The 16,290-nt window shown below is 31.0% G+C and overlaps 1 non-coding gene across 1 annotated transcript; it reads left to right on the forward strand.

Annotated features, from left to right (window-relative positions):
* The first annotated feature begins 144 nt into the window (after positions 1-144).
* TRNAI-AAU lies at positions 145-218 on the forward strand. The gene has a single exon. It is a non-coding gene; the product is annotated as a tRNA-Ile (tRNA).
* Positions 219-16,290: the final 16,072 nt, after the last annotated feature.

The raw sequence follows: 16,290 nt of genomic DNA on the forward strand, positions 1-16,290 counted from the left end.
ATTGATAAATTTTATTATATTTACAATTATTTGATGCTTAATTGTTAGGTCTAAAAGTGTCACCTATTGCAAGTACAGTTGATTTTTATATTTGGAACCAGTGTAATAAAGAATATATAATAAAAAATCCAATTATGAGCAGTTGGCCTATTAGCTCAGTTGGTTAGAGCGTCGTGCTAATAACGCGAAGGTCGCAGGTTCGAGACCTGCATGGGCCATTTTTTTTTTTAATTTTTAAAATTTAGATTTTTTGTATAGAAAGGTGTTTGTATTGAATTGATTTTATAGGTGTTTATTGAAAACTTGTAGATCATTGACAATGTCTAAAATTTCTGGGATTTCAAGACGAAATCTTTTTTAAAGCCTTTGTCTATAAGCTCAATATTGGGGAGTTCGACTTATAATAGAGAATTTAATTTGATTATCTTTTACATTCCCCCGCTTTCAATTTGGAAATAAGTTTACTTTATTAACATAGTTATTTAGATTTCGTTTAACAATCATTTTGTTTTTTAAAATTAAGTTTATGGACACTACTTCTACTTTTAATTTTTTTATTTGTTATTTACTTTTCACCGATGGTTTAAAAAACCAAACCAAATGTTGAGAACTAAAAAAACAACTTTCAAAAAGTTGTTTTGTTCTTTTGAATTTGGCTAAGAATTCAACCATTGTAATATATAAATATGCAAATCATTATAAGAAAAATGAATAAATTAGGCTTAATTTTCAGAAACAAAAACAAAAAATAATGGTTACTAAACACGGGCTTAATAATCATCATCAATTGACTTAGGGGTAAAAAAGAGACAGTCTCAATAAATGGCTAAGAGGTCAAGAGGTCAACCCATGGTGGCTACCTATCTAGAACCTATCTACAATTCCTACGAGTTGTAAGGTCAGGCGGGTTGTTCGATGAGATTAGTTGAATGCTGTTCAGACGGGTTATCCCGTGAAGATTACTTGAGCTGCACGTAAACTGGATTCAAAGTTTGTGCCAACTAAAGCTTAGCTCATCTGGCATTGTGCCAATGACCAAGAGGTTCATGATTCAAATTCCCCTACCCCAGTTTGTACTAAAAAAAAAAAGTCAATATGTTTAGAGAAAAAATTAGGCTTTCAAATTAAAAAAATTAACAAAAATAGTGTCATAAAAATAGATTAAAAAAGCAGGAATAAAAAAAAAGTGTACAAAATCAACACACCAATGTACTAAGTAATAGTAGTGAAGCAAATAAAATAATATACCAAAAGGAAACTAAGGAATACACATAAAAGAAACAACAAAAAAAGAGAAAGGATGAGAAAATTTGAACAATCCTAAGTGACAACATTGAACCATAAATTTCACATTTGGTCCCAAATAAACAAAATATGACCAAATGAGTAAAAACAAAAAGTACAAAAACAATAAAATAGAGAAATACATAAAGTAAAACGAAAGAATATCTACGTAAAAGAGACATAAACCTCATCCAAAGTGCAAATCGAACCATGCCAAAAGATATATAAATTCTATATGTTTGGTCTAACATATAAGAATGTACTATTAAACATGACCAAATGAGTAAAAGAAAAAAAGTAAACAAAATGAAATATAAAAATAGAAGTAAGACTCACGAAAAAAGTCAAATTTTTATTTGAACCATCCATAACGTATATGAAACCATGCCAAAGAAAAATAAATTCTACATTTGATTTCAAAAGAAATAAAATATCATAAATTAGTAAAAGAAAAAAAATGATAAAACAAAATATAAAACAGAGTGTATCAACAATCCATAGTGAAAAAAATATTATAACCAAATAATAGTAGATGAATCAAATAAAATAAAACTAAAATAATATGATATAAAGAGACAATAGTTAGAGAAAAATGGTGAGAGAGATTTAAACCATCCATAATATTTAAAAAAAAAAAGAAAGAAAGAAAGAAAAGAAGAAATCCATATTTTGATCTAAAGAAACACAAAAATAAGTAAATATATTTTCAAAATTTATAATGAAGATGTTAATAGATAACCCTTTTTTTTTTAAAAAAAAAGAAATCAACAATAAAATGACATTAGCTAAAAATTGAATTTGAATAAAATAATATTTTAAGGTTTAATTTAATTAATTTTATTGATGTGGTGCTTATGGTTGAAAATGAAAGTTGAATATTGTGGGAGTGAAGGTGAGGCCACGTAGGACAGGAACAGAAGTGTGGAACCAAAGTATTTGTGACTCTCATTGGTTCCACCATACTCCCATTATGCTGCGGCTCTACACGCTTCAAGCTTCGGAAATAAATTAATATCTAACTATAAAATAGGTTAAATTATCCCAAACTGACACGTGTTTCAATTTTATAAGATATTCAATAGGTTTCTAAATTTTTAATTTCATGTGTTAAAGGTCTCTAGACCTAAAAACTATTTAATAAGTTATTAAACTTTCGACTTTTTATCTATAAATCCCACTGTTGGGATGAGATCAAAGTTATTTGTTAATTAAAAAAAACTAAAAATAATGGTCTCATCAGATAATCATTTAGTTTTTTATTTTTGAAATTATCCAATCTTATAGACATAAAACTGAATATTGTACTATGTCTAAAAGAATATTACTAGATCTTCAATTTTGTGTCCCAAAAGTTGTGAATTATAAAAAATATTTGAATGAGCCAAATACATTGTTTGAGATAAAATTAAAGGCATAAAGACTTATTCAATCACTCAAAATGGAAAGCTTAAGTTTTATTTGGTAACTATTTGATTTATTTTTTTTAAAAAATTAAGTTTAAAGACACTACTTCCATAATCAAATTTTTTCCTTGTTACCTATTTTATACTAATAGTTTAAAAAATTAAGCCAAAATTTGAAATCTAAAAAAAGTAGTTTTTGTTTTTGGAATTTGTCTAGAATTCAATGTAAGAAATGAACAGGAAATGGACTTAATTTTCAAAAACAAAAAATAATAAACGAAATGATTATCAAACGAAAGTTTAAGAATTTACTGTAATTTTAAAAGTTAGAGTATAAAAAAAAATGAAAGTTAGACATGTATTAGACAGATGTTAAAGAAGATATTTGATACACAAGTTAACTTTTAATCTCATAAACTTCAAATATAAAGCCTATTTTGGTAGGATTTTTGTTTGTATAAGAGGTAATTATTGGGAAAATAATCAAAGTGGAGAATACAAAGTAGAAAGGAAATGGGTGTGAAGGCACAATTGCTGTGCTGTTCTGTTTGGTTTGCCCATGTACCATATTAACATCCTTGTTTTTCCTTTATAAATTTCCCATTTTTCTTGAGGAAGTTTTTCTTAGTAAATTTAATGTCAAATTTCTCTATATAAATATTGATATTAAAATTTACCTTTTATTATTTTCTAGGGTTATGAGTGGATGCATGCTTGGTTTCCACTCCAAAGTATGTGATGTACATTCTTCTTTTTCTAAGTTCTCTCTTTTTTATGATAATTTTAGATTAACCTAACAGAGTTATTATACTTTTAAACTATTTTAAAATTAATTTTGTTTTAAAAAATACTTAAAAAATAACCGTGAATAATAAAAAATTATATATATATTTTTTTATATTAAACACGACTAAAAGGGTTAAAAAAATAACCGTGAATCTCTCACTCTATATTGAACTAAAAAAATGAACTAAATCTATAAATTTTCAAATTTGTATTGAATAAATTCATATCATCGATAAATTTAAATGGTGTAGGTAACATTTACAAGTTACATTGTCAAATGTTTAAAATTACTATAATTAGAGCATGTTTGGAGTGATTTTAGACCGATTAAAATCCTTTTTATCATTTTTAAAGTCATTAGGAAACATATTTTTTTTTTCTAATTTGAAACCAATTTTGATTAAATGAATTGCATTTAAAAATTTAAAAAATTAAATATATTAAACTAATTTTGAGTGATTAAAAACATGTTTTCATGTGATTTTAAAGAGTGATAAAATTGATTTTATTGATTTCAAAATCACTCACATTTTAAACTCCAAATTTTTTTTAAAGATCCTCTATAAACTTTTTTCAAATAAACTAATCTTTCTTATTATTATTACTACTATTATTGTTGTTAGTTTAATAATATATATTAGGAAGGATTCACCTCTAATTCTTTTGTCGATAATATATGTTTTATGTCATTTGAAATATATTCATATGACTACTAAACTTTTGTTTAACGATATAGTATAGACGAGATAAATTTGGAGCCAAAGGTAGAGAAAGGTATTTGCCAAGTGATAACTCCGAAATGGCTGGAATGGTATGAAGCCAAGAAGGGTTATGACGATGGCTAAGACTCGGGTCGAAGTCGAGACGGGGAAGCTTAGTTCGAAAAGAACCTTATGGAAACTTTGAAGCATTTGGCTGAAATAGACTATTATGAAGCCTATAGAGAAGGATATAAAGATACTCAATGAGCTGAGGGTAGATATGACCTTAAATATACTATTGATATTGTTACTTATGAAATTCTGCCTCAAAAGTCCTAATATCAAGTTATTTCATCTTAGAACTTATTATAAAAAATTTTCATATATAGCAAAATGACCCTAACTTATTTAAATCATTTGAAATTGCTATGACAAGTTTTGCATCCATTGATTTGTTTTTTTTTTCTTTTTTGATTAGAATAATACATTTTAAATAGGAAAATGTTCTCATATAGAAAAAAAAATGTAAACTATTTACAAAAGTAGTAAAAAAATCACTTATAGATACTAATAGACTTCTATCAGTTTCTATCACTCATAAACACCGATAAACTTCTATCAGTTTTTATTAATCTTTATCAAAGAAGATTAAATTTTACTTGTGTAAATAGTTTTCTTTATTTTTCTATTTTTGAAAATCTCGCATTAATCTAAACTGATTATGTGACTAATATATTTTTTAGAATTTAGTTAAATAATAATTTAGTTCCTTATAAGATTTAGGAAATAGCTTTAAGGCTTTTCACATTAAAAAAGAAAAACACTTGGAGAGGTTTTGAACTATGATCCATCAAACAACGATCCAAATAATTGAGATAATACAATTAACTAGAATACTCATTTACCAAATCAAGTAGATCAAATTCTAAAAGTATAGGTAATTAAAAACATATATAAGAAAAATAATTTTATATTAGATATACACAAAATCCCCTCAATTTAAAGAGAGATTGTAATATTTACGTTAAAAGATAATTTTAATTTTTATACCTTGAAGTTTGTTTGTCTGGGTATATTTTTATTTGTCCAATTTTAGTTTTTGTATTTTCAAGAAATTTAGTTATACCATAATTTTAATTTTTTTTTTTAAAAAGAAAACTTTTGTTATCTATAAACATTTTTACTATAAATTTTGAAAACATATTCACATGTGGTGTATTTTTTGGATGAAAATGATGATTATTATTTAATCAATTTTGGTAAAAGTTAACTTCGAGGGACTAGACTTAAAATCTATTGAAAGTAAAATTGGACAATCGAAAATACAAAGACTAAAATTTAACAAACTTCAAAGTATAAAGAACAAAAAGGATATTTTAACCTATTTTTTAAAATATTTTTTACTTTCATTATATTTTACACACCAATTTTTACCAAAAAAAAAAAAAAAAAAAGACATAAAAATCTCCTAAAACTCAATAATTTCAATAAATGACAAAACTTAAATCTTGGCACAAAATTATGTTAGGTTATACACAAAATCAACCAAGAAAAAAGAGGGTCTCCAACTTCAAAGAACTTATTCATTGCAACCAAAGTCCAGCAATAATGTCATATTTTCTTAAAATATCAACTATATACTCCTATATTTTGCCTTTTTTATTAAACCCATATAAAAAAAAATACTTCTTTGAAAAATTTTTAATCTAAAACATATAAAAAGCTAAAAAAAGAAATTGCTAACACTTATTTAAATGGAAGGTAAAGATTTGTAACAAGCTTATCTGAATCTAATATCTAATATTTTTCATCAATAATATTTGTAGATATTTATTCATGGCATCAATATTTGCACATGAAACACGTGTGGACAGACCGTTTGAAATGTTGATTGTTCTCATTTCAATTGGCCGTCTGGTTGTTGGGGTGGGCCGGCCGGGTCGGGTTGTTTTATGGTCATGCACATTTTTCACGATATCGTTTATATTAGAAAGGGATAATGGCAAATATATCAATTTAGTCCAAAATATTAATAAATATAACATAATGTAAGAATTTTTATAAATATAATAAAATTTAGATCGACTCTTGCAGTCTATCAGTGATAGACTATATCGCTACTAGGAGTCTATCAATAATAGATCATATTACTAGTATGCGTCTATCAATGATAGATCTTGCTATGTTTGCAATTCTTTAAAAATATTGCTACACTTAATTATCCTTAAAAGTATTACCTGTTGTAACTATCTTATTAGCAAATAGAAATTTATCGTCATCATAAGCATAATTTAATTGGCATGAATTTGTACTATCATTATCAAAATCTTAAAATTTGATCTCCTTACCTCACATATTGTATATATATGTTGTCATGGGTGAATTTTAGCCTAAGAGAATAAAGTAGAATCGATATAAGATATCATTTAATCTAGCTGGCTTGGGATTAGGAAAAGATTCCTAATCCTAATAGGGTTAAATCCATATCTTAATTCTAGTAGGATTAAAATAAATCATACGTCAAATCCTTTATAAATAGAACATTAAGGCTCCATATGAGGTATCTAAGAACATCTGACTTTTTCTCTATCATTTAGTTTTCTTACTGACTTAGACATCAGAGTCATTTTTCTTTGTTTTGTAGATTCTCTCTTCCCCAAATTACAAGTTTACTGTTGCTGTCACGTGGAGGTTAGGTACATTTTTTTATGGTCAAAATTTGGCATCAACATATATATCAACCGTAAACACTTCCAAAGACTACTTTCACTCCTAGTTTATTACAATAGGAAAAAAAAAAGTTTCTTTTGTAATAGATAATTACTCGAAACAATTCTAGTAAGAAAAATGTAGAAAATGTGCTTATAGGGGTTGGATATTCAAAAGTTCTGAACGTTGGTTGTACGAGTAAACATGATGGGATAGATCATAAATGTTCGGATAGAATATGATTCAAATATCGGCTAAATAAGTATCTTATAGTAAGAGGAGTCATAAATCATTCCCTCGAAAGAAATATGAAAAAAATAAATAAATGACGTGATAATTTTGATTCTGGTAAAAACACGAGAGAGTATCTATTCCAATTTTTTTCAATCAATGTCTTGTTTTAAATAATAAATATGTCTTAAGTAAAATTAAAGATAATACAGATTAGACAGAACTTTTGGTAAAAATGAGTATCGACAATGAATTAAAATGGACGAAAACTATTAAGTAATGTATGTGTTGAAGTTGAAATCCTTGATCCCACGTTAAATATGCATAACGTTATTATAGTTATACCATGTAATCAAGAAACATCTATTTAAGTGGTTCTCACTTCTATTTATTCCTATTTTTAATTCTTCTCCGAATGGTTCCCAATATTTGATACTTTTCGTACTTTTTCAAATAGTTCCTATGGTTTATAATCAAGAGTCATCTACACTACAAGAAAATGTCCCTTTTCTGACACTCTGTATTATCAAAAAATGGTAAAAAAACGCGTCGAAAGATCAACTTTCGATGACTAAATAGGCGTCGGGACATATCTGTCAGAAAACCATCTCTTGACGCACGTATACACACCGTCAAGTGTTAAGACAACTCCCAACACCTCATGTATAACGTCGGGAGTTTATTTATTCCTGACGGATGTATACATCCGCAAGAGTTCTCTAATCTCTCGACGATGTTAGTGTCGTCGGGAGTTTAAGAGTTTGATTCGAAAACTCAGTTTCTGAAATCAAACTTTCGATGATTGAGTAGCCGTTAGGAGACAATAGAACTCCGGACACCCTCGTCGGAAAATAGTATACTATCCAAGATTCTTTTTATCTATTTATTTTGATATGAATAACCTAAAAATTTAGAACATTATTAAGCAAATCAAATGTATAAAGAAAAAAATGTATTCACATACAAATAAATAAAAACAAAAAAAAAAAATCGATAATATTCTTTATTACACAAAAGAGAGAAAAGTTGGCAAAGATGACCTACAAAACAAATATGTATTGACGAATACATAGAAGAAAGTGTAATAACATCTCCATACGATATCTCCAACAACATCTCCAAATAGCATCTCCAAACAACAGCTTCAAAATAGTAGTTTACCTACAATTACATTAATTAGAGAACATTATTATATATATATGAAGATTAAATGTAAGAAGAAATCTCAACCTCTCATTTGAAAACTAATCTCAACCCAACCTACACAACATTCAAAATTCATAAACTTCCATAAACGAACAAAAGCCATAAGATTAATACTACAATCCTATAAAACAAAGAAAATCAACACACTTCCAAGACTAAATATTCTCAATCTTAAACCTCCACAAACACAAAAAAACCACAAAGTTGAACTCCAAAGAAAGTTAACTAATCTTAACTCATCCCACACAACGTTCAAAATTCATTAACTTCCATAAACAAACAAAAGCCATAAGATGAATCTTACAAGCCTACAAAAGAAAGAAAATCAACACACTTCCAAGACTGCATATTCTCAACCTTAAACATCCACAAACACACAAAAACTACGAGTGAACTCAAAAAAAAAAAAAAAAAGATAACTAATCTCAACCCATCCCACACAACATTCAAAATTCATAAACTTCCACAAACAAACCAAAAATTCCAAATTGAACTCCAAAACAAGTATAACTAATCTCAACCCAACATTACACTCTATGTTAGTTTCTTCATCATTATGTAACGAATAAGTTGTATGATATTCAAAACCTCTAGATAAGTTGACTGGCTCTCCATGATATACCCATTCACGATATGTAGGGATATTTTATATATTTAATAGATGTCGCTCCACACCCTCTAATGACTTCCACATTGAGTTCATACAGTTCCTTGCATGGACATCTTGTTCATCTGAAATTATTAACATGAAACTTTGTCACTTCTAAAAATTGGGATACTCCATACTTGACTGACAACTTATTTCTAAATTTTATCCATTCTTTATTCATCCTTAAAAATAAACCTTTTCTGACCCAACTTGTAATCTAAAATAAATTATAATATGTGTTATCAATAATGAATGGTGGTTAACTTTTAGAGGCTTATATATGCTCATAGGAATAAGAATAGAATTATAAGAGACTTATAGATGCTCTTTTCAACTAAATTTATCGATAAGTCAAATTGTGCTCAACATTGCACATTTCACCTAGACTCATCAAACTCATCTTTCAAACCAACACTGACTCCTACTAAAAGAAGCAAACATTTTATCATGCATAATCACAATCCACAACTCAACTATAGCTTCTTACAAACCAAAAGAGATTCATTATCACAGCTAGCCCCAAGGTCCCCTCAACTCAAAGCCCAAATTAGATGATTTATGAATCTATAATAATATTACCTAAAAAACAGTTCATACAACTCAGAAATTCGATTCAAATAGAGAGAGATTACTTGAAGTAGGCATTCAATAGCGGAAGGGTCTTTGATGGCAGAGGATGGAAGGGAGACATTCAATAGTGAGAAATCATCTTTTTCAATGGCGGAAGAAGGTGTTCGACCTGCTCTGAAGATGGCGTTCGACAATGGAAGAACGTTCCACGACGGCGTTCGACACAAATCGATTTCTAAGTGATGGACGAAAGGAGAGTAGAAGAGATTAAGAGTGAAGCAAAGGGGGGAGAGGTAGAATCGAATATTTTAGATCGCTTATTAAGGTTACTAACCCCCGATGCGTACTATATATCATCAGGAATTAGTACCCAAACTTTGAACGAGATAAAATACCCTCGAAAGTTAGGCCATATGTAAAGTCAAGCCCAAGCGTATCCCCTGACGAAGTGGAAATGTCGTCGAAAATTATGCATAACTCCTGACAAAACGTGACCAATGCCAAGAATTATAAGTAACTCCTGACGGTTGTTGTACGACATCTAGAGATAGTATATCTCTCGACGATTGAATTGCTGACAATTGTATTTAGCATTGGGATATCATCTTTTTTTTTTTGTAGTGATATTTGAGTAAAATATTTCACGTTTGACTTAGTTCAAACATATGTTTACTTTTTAAAAAAGAAAAATAGAATAAGGCTTCCATTTAATTAACTCATCCCCAACAAGTTGGACAAGCCAAGAGGGAAAGGAATGAGTGTATCTACAAGAAGACATAATACTAAAAGCATGGGTTGTCAGATTATGGGTCAGTTTATTACAAGTTCCCAAGGACAAATCTAAGGCACACAATTCTAATCTTAAGCAACAAATTTTAGATTTCAACATAAAGGGAAAGGGCAAAACACATTATGAATGTAACTTCATCACAACTATCTCAGCATCTAATTCCACCCACAAAGAAGAGAAGCATATCTCATCAACGAGCTTCAAACTCAAGAGCAGCAATGGACTCCTCCCACTTCAACCCTGTTAAGTGATTTAATCAAGATGACTTGAATTGAAAAGTTAACTTGATCATGAAAGATCATGTTAAGAGTTAAATTAGTGAAATCAACCTTACCATCGTGGATTGAAATTGTGTTTTTTTTTTTTTTTTTTGCAGTTTCATACAAACCAAAATACTTTTTTTGGATATATTCTTGAGGAATAAGTGAGTCATTACTTCATATACGAAGCATTGATACCAAACGTGAATCTAAAAGTAATTTAGTAACAAAAAAACATCAATTATTATTTCAAAATCGACCATTCAATCTCCTACCTTTCCGTGGTTGATCTTAAAAAAGAAAAATCAAAAGAAATAGAAATTTGACATGAAACGGAAAAAACATGGATTGAAAATTCAAAATTAAAAGGATTTTTAATGGAGTGATTTGACTAATAAGGTAACGTGCGAAGCAAAATAAGAAAGAATTTAAAGGAAGTCGTGGCCAAAGTTTGTTATGATATTGGTTGAAAAGTCAAAGATGCCTTGTTCATAAAATGTCAAATGTCCATACTTTCCTTCGAATTATGCCATTAATTATATTAGTAATTAGCTTTACTAAAATGGAATTAATGTAAATCGCTGGAGATTTCCTTATGTTGACAAATAATTCATTTATTTGATCTTGAAAAAAAATACAAATAATTCCTTAATTGATCCCATATGCCAAATTATTAATTTTAATCGTTACACATAACGAATCTCCACTAACATTTTACACATATGAGTTGTATTCTACCTTTAATTCTAGGACTGAACCAAAAGTGTCTTTTCCAAATAAAAAAAATTATATATTAGCTTTGTTCTTTTTGTCTGTATGTATGTGAGAATTTAAACACCAACATCAAAAGAAGAAGTAAGTGTCTATCATTATTGTTATGGGTGGATTCTAGAACCAAACGCAAAAGTATCAAAGGAGAGTAATAGAAGGATGAAAACAACAGATCCATGAAAGATTTGGGCCCGATTAGCCTCGACTTGGGCCGAGACCAAGCCACTAATGAGAGCCCAAAATGCCAAAAGGCCCAGCATAAGCAAGGGCTTAGAGGGATTTAACCCTAGCACGTCTAATAAGAATGTTGGGTCGATCGACCTCGGCCTAAGTAAGGCCTGCACGTATTCTGCCCGATGTAGATCTCTAATAAGATAAGGAAAGAGAAATAGTAGACAAAATAGGTTTATCTCATCATATTTAACCATAGTTTATTAGGATTAGGAAAGATCATATGATCCTTGTCATAAAGGGAAAAGATAAGGCTCTATCTCATTCTCCCTATAAATATACCCTTGTGACTCCATACGAGGTAACTAAGAACTTCTAACTTCTTTTTTATTTTATAATTCTCTTATTGACTTAGGCATCAGAGCTCATTCTTTTTTTTTTTGTTTTGTTTTGCAGGTCCTCTCTTCTCTAAACTACAAATTTATCAATGATGTCATGTGAAGGTCAGGTGCATTTTCCCTTGGCCAAAAGTTTGCAACAACAGTTGACACTGTTTATGGGAAACGAGAATGATTTATTAATACAAAATTAACAATATTTGCAAAATAAAGAAAAAGGAATGCTAGGATGGTTTCAAACCACTTGATTCCCACAATCTATCAATGAGGAGAACTCTCTCTTTCTAAATGAAGGATTTTATCACTTGGTTCCACAATCATGTTAAAGAAGAAGTTTTGAAGGTGAAAGTCATGGGTGAATTAAATCTCCATGAATAAAATCAAAGGAACCTATGGATGAATTAGATCCCACAATTAAAACCAAAAGATGTCGTGGGCTAATTAGATCCCTATATCTCTAGTTCAAGGAAAGGAAATTCAGATAGTACCAGGAAAAAAAAGAGTTTATAGAGATTGGGTGCTTGATTTAAAAAGAAGAAGAAGAAAAAAAAGAGAGATAAGATAGGAAAGGAAAAAAAGGTAAAATTAGAAAGATAACAAAAAAAACCCTAAAAATTCCATCATTTTCTTTATCTTTCTTTTTCTCTTTTTCTCTTTCACGTCAGAAGAGAACCATGGGCAATGACAGGAAATTCCAAGCAAAGCGATGACGAACAATTCTCAGACGGCAGCAATGGCGAGTTACAAGTGGCAAGCTTCGAACCATGTAAGTGACGAGTAACATGTGACAACTTCTCCAACAGCGAGCAAAAACAATGAACGATTATGAAAAACAATGATGATTGGCCTCGAATGGCTATGGCAAGTGGTTCTGAATAGAGATGGCGAGTGCATCTGAGCGGTAGAATCAATTGAAGGCGTCAAGCTTCGATCAGCAGCTTGTGGCTTTAAATGACAGCAACGACAAACAGCTGACAACAATTTCAAAAGGCAGCAGTAGTGCGCGAAGTGGCGAGCGGAGACTCTAGATGACGGTAGAATTGATCGGTTCCCTAGTCATGATGTCAAGACATTTGAGAGCGTTAGAGAGAAATCCAAGCTGGAAGAAGAAGCCAAAAAGACAGTGGCTGCCAACTCACAGAGATAGCTAACTCGGCTGCCAAGTCACAATAAACAATTATATTCAAAATTGTGTGATTAGTTGAGGCTGTTATTTTTCTCTCTTTCTGATTGGCTGTCTATTTTCTTTCCCTCTCTCTCTCCAATTTGTTACAGATTCTTGTATTCCTTTTTTGCCCTCAATGATGGCAAATCGAGTTCATAAATAGGGCTGATGTAGCCCTCTGTAAAGTGTGGAAAATTAATACAAAAAAGGTATTCCCTCAAACCTCTATCTACTCCAATATCTTGACTTGGTATCAGAGCCTCAACGCCAACGCCTTTTCCACTGCAGTCTTCTTAGAACCTGAGTCTGCTCGATTCAATCATCCACCACTCAATCAACTTCTTAATCAAATCACTAGCACTAGATTAGAATGAGGGAATTATCTCCTGTGGAAAATGCTTTATTTTCCCATCTTGCGCAGTTACAAGCTCGAAGGCCATTTATCAGGTACAAATCCTTGCCCACCCTTGTTTCTTCCCTCCCTTGAAATTTCTTCATCGTCCTCTGGAGTCAGCACACAAACGATTTTGGAAGACTTTGTCGGCACCACTGTTGAGCGAAGCATCAACATTCAATATGAAGCCTGGATTCAAGTTTATTAGCTCTTACTTGGATGGCTCTACAACTCCATGTCCCTAGAGGTAGCAGTTCAATTAATGGGTTTTGATAACGCCAAGGACCCGTGGCAAGCCATTCAAGAGCTGTTCGGTATACAATCAAGAGTTGAGGAAGATTATCTCCATCAAATATTTCAACAAACAAGAAAAGGAAATCTCAAGGTGAGTGAGTATCTAAGCCTAATGAAAACACATTCGAACAATCTAGCTCAAGCCAGCAGTCTGGTTACAACTCGAGCCCTAATATCCCAAGTACGTCGGGGACTAGATGAAGATTACAACCCTGTTGTGGTCGGTATTCAGGGAAAACCAGGTACATCGTGGTTAGATATGCAATCCGAGCTTTTCTTGTATGAAAAGAGACTCAAGCAACAAAACTCTGTGAAGGCCAGTAGCTCCTTTAACAACCCTGTCACTGTCAATGCTATATTCAATAAAACACCAAATGGCTTGAAATCTCAAGGACTTCCATTCTTCAATCGGCCACAGTCAAGAGGATCTTGCATGGTGGACATCAGGGTCAGAACCATCAGTACAATGGTATGAACAATAGAGGACGAGGAAGAGGTTGTGTCAACAATCGTCCAATCTACCAGGTATGTGAAAAATATGGACACACTGCCGTGATTTGTTATCATTATTTTGAGAAAGATTTTACTCCCAATACTACTCAAGGACGGGAAACTCTGGTATGTTTGCACCAAACACTAATCCAAATGCATTTCTGTCTTCACACAATCCTTTTGTTGCCACACCCGAAACTATTGGATACTCCTCCCGGTATACAGATAGTGGTGCTACAAATCATGTGACAACTGATCCTAACAACATTGCCAACCCAACCGAATATGGAGGTACTGATTTAGTAACAATTGTAATGGAGACAAGTTATAAATTACTTATACTGGTGATTCTTGCTTATCTAATGGACAAAATGAGTTTTATCTTCAAAATGTGTTGTGTGTTCCTACCATAGCTAAGAACTTACTAAGTGTCTCTAAGCTTGCCCAAGATAACTCACTCTTTCTTGAATTTTATGGTGATCATTGTTTGGTTAAGGACAAGGCTATGAGACTCACAATTCTGAGAGGGGAGCTTAGTGATTGCTTATACCGATTAGACAACGTCAAAATAGTAAGGAATAGCAGTCCACGATTGCCTCAGTACCTGCACAAAAATAAGAACATGGCAGCCTTTGTCACGAATGGAAAAGTTCAAATAAATGTTGTTGAGTCATGTACTGTTTGGCATAGGCGCTTAGGACATCTGTCAGCTAAAAATTTACATTATTTACTCAAGAGACGTAATGTTCATACAAAAACTAATGAAAAAAACTTGTTTTATGAATCCTGTCAACTAGGCAAGCCTCATTCTCTTCCCTACCCAAAATCGGATTCTCATGCCTCTGCTGCCTTTGATATTATTCACTCTGATGTGTGGAGTCCAGCACCAATTCCATCCTCTAATGGTTATCGATATTATATATCATTCATTGATCACTTCAGCAAGTATCTGTGGATCTATCCTCTTAAGTTAAAAAGTGAGGCTGTGAATGCATTCAACCACTTTCTTAAGATGATGAAGAATCAATTCAACAAAACAATCAAGACTATATAAACTAACAATCGAGCACTCCCAGGAGGTCACCTAACATTGGATTGCTCCAAGCTAAGCATGCTTAACTTTGAAGTTCTTATGATTGAGCCACCGAAAAGGAAGGTGCACCTTGTTGGTATAGGTAGTAACTTTCAATTCTTTTAAGCCTTTCTTAACCATACTTTTATGTCCTTAGGATCCCTCTCATTCGGATGTGATACCGGTTCATTCATGTACCCCTCCTGAACTCGGGTCGTTACATTTTGTTTTTTAATTTAGGAAATTTTTTCAAAAGAATTGTTGCCATTTCATGAAGAGTTCATGAATAAAACTTTGCAGCGGTAGCTTATTGTAATTATCTGCATAACATATGATGTGTCTAGATAAAAACATGACAAAACATATTGTATGTTGGAGTCATGGGAAGCTAAATGATCTACAAAGTTAAGTATCATTGGGGTTCCAAAGAAATTATAATGACTAGAGCTAATAAGGAAAAAGTTTCCTAATTAGTTTGGGATGTCAGTTGTTGAGAGATTTTGGAAATGTCTCAAAAAGAAGAAAAATGGGAACAAGTAAATCTAATATACTAAGTTCATGGTGAATAATACAAATTCATATCTTGATAGTTGAATACCGATTCATTATCTTAATTTTTCTTCATTACAATTAGATTGTAAATCTTGGAAAATATTTATAAGAGGAATAGTTCTACTAATTGGCAACAAGATGCTGATTTCAGTTAAAGTTGTGTGAGACATTAAATGTTATTTAATTTTGTTGAATATGGTGCTTTTATCACCATAAGAGAAATTCCACTTCTCCAAGCTTTACTACTAAATATTTTATAGTGTATGAATAGTTAGTGATAAGGTATGTTTTTTTCAAAAGTCGATTTTGAAAACATGTTCAGCTTTAATTAAATGCATTTTTATGCATTAAAATGTAAATTTATCCTGAATATGGTGCTTTTATCACTATGA

Source organism: Benincasa hispida, chromosome 5 (assembly GCF_009727055.1).
Source record: "Benincasa hispida cultivar B227 chromosome 5, ASM972705v1, whole genome shotgun sequence".
Lineage (NCBI taxonomy): Eukaryota > Viridiplantae > Streptophyta > Magnoliopsida > Cucurbitales > Cucurbitaceae > Benincasa > Benincasa hispida.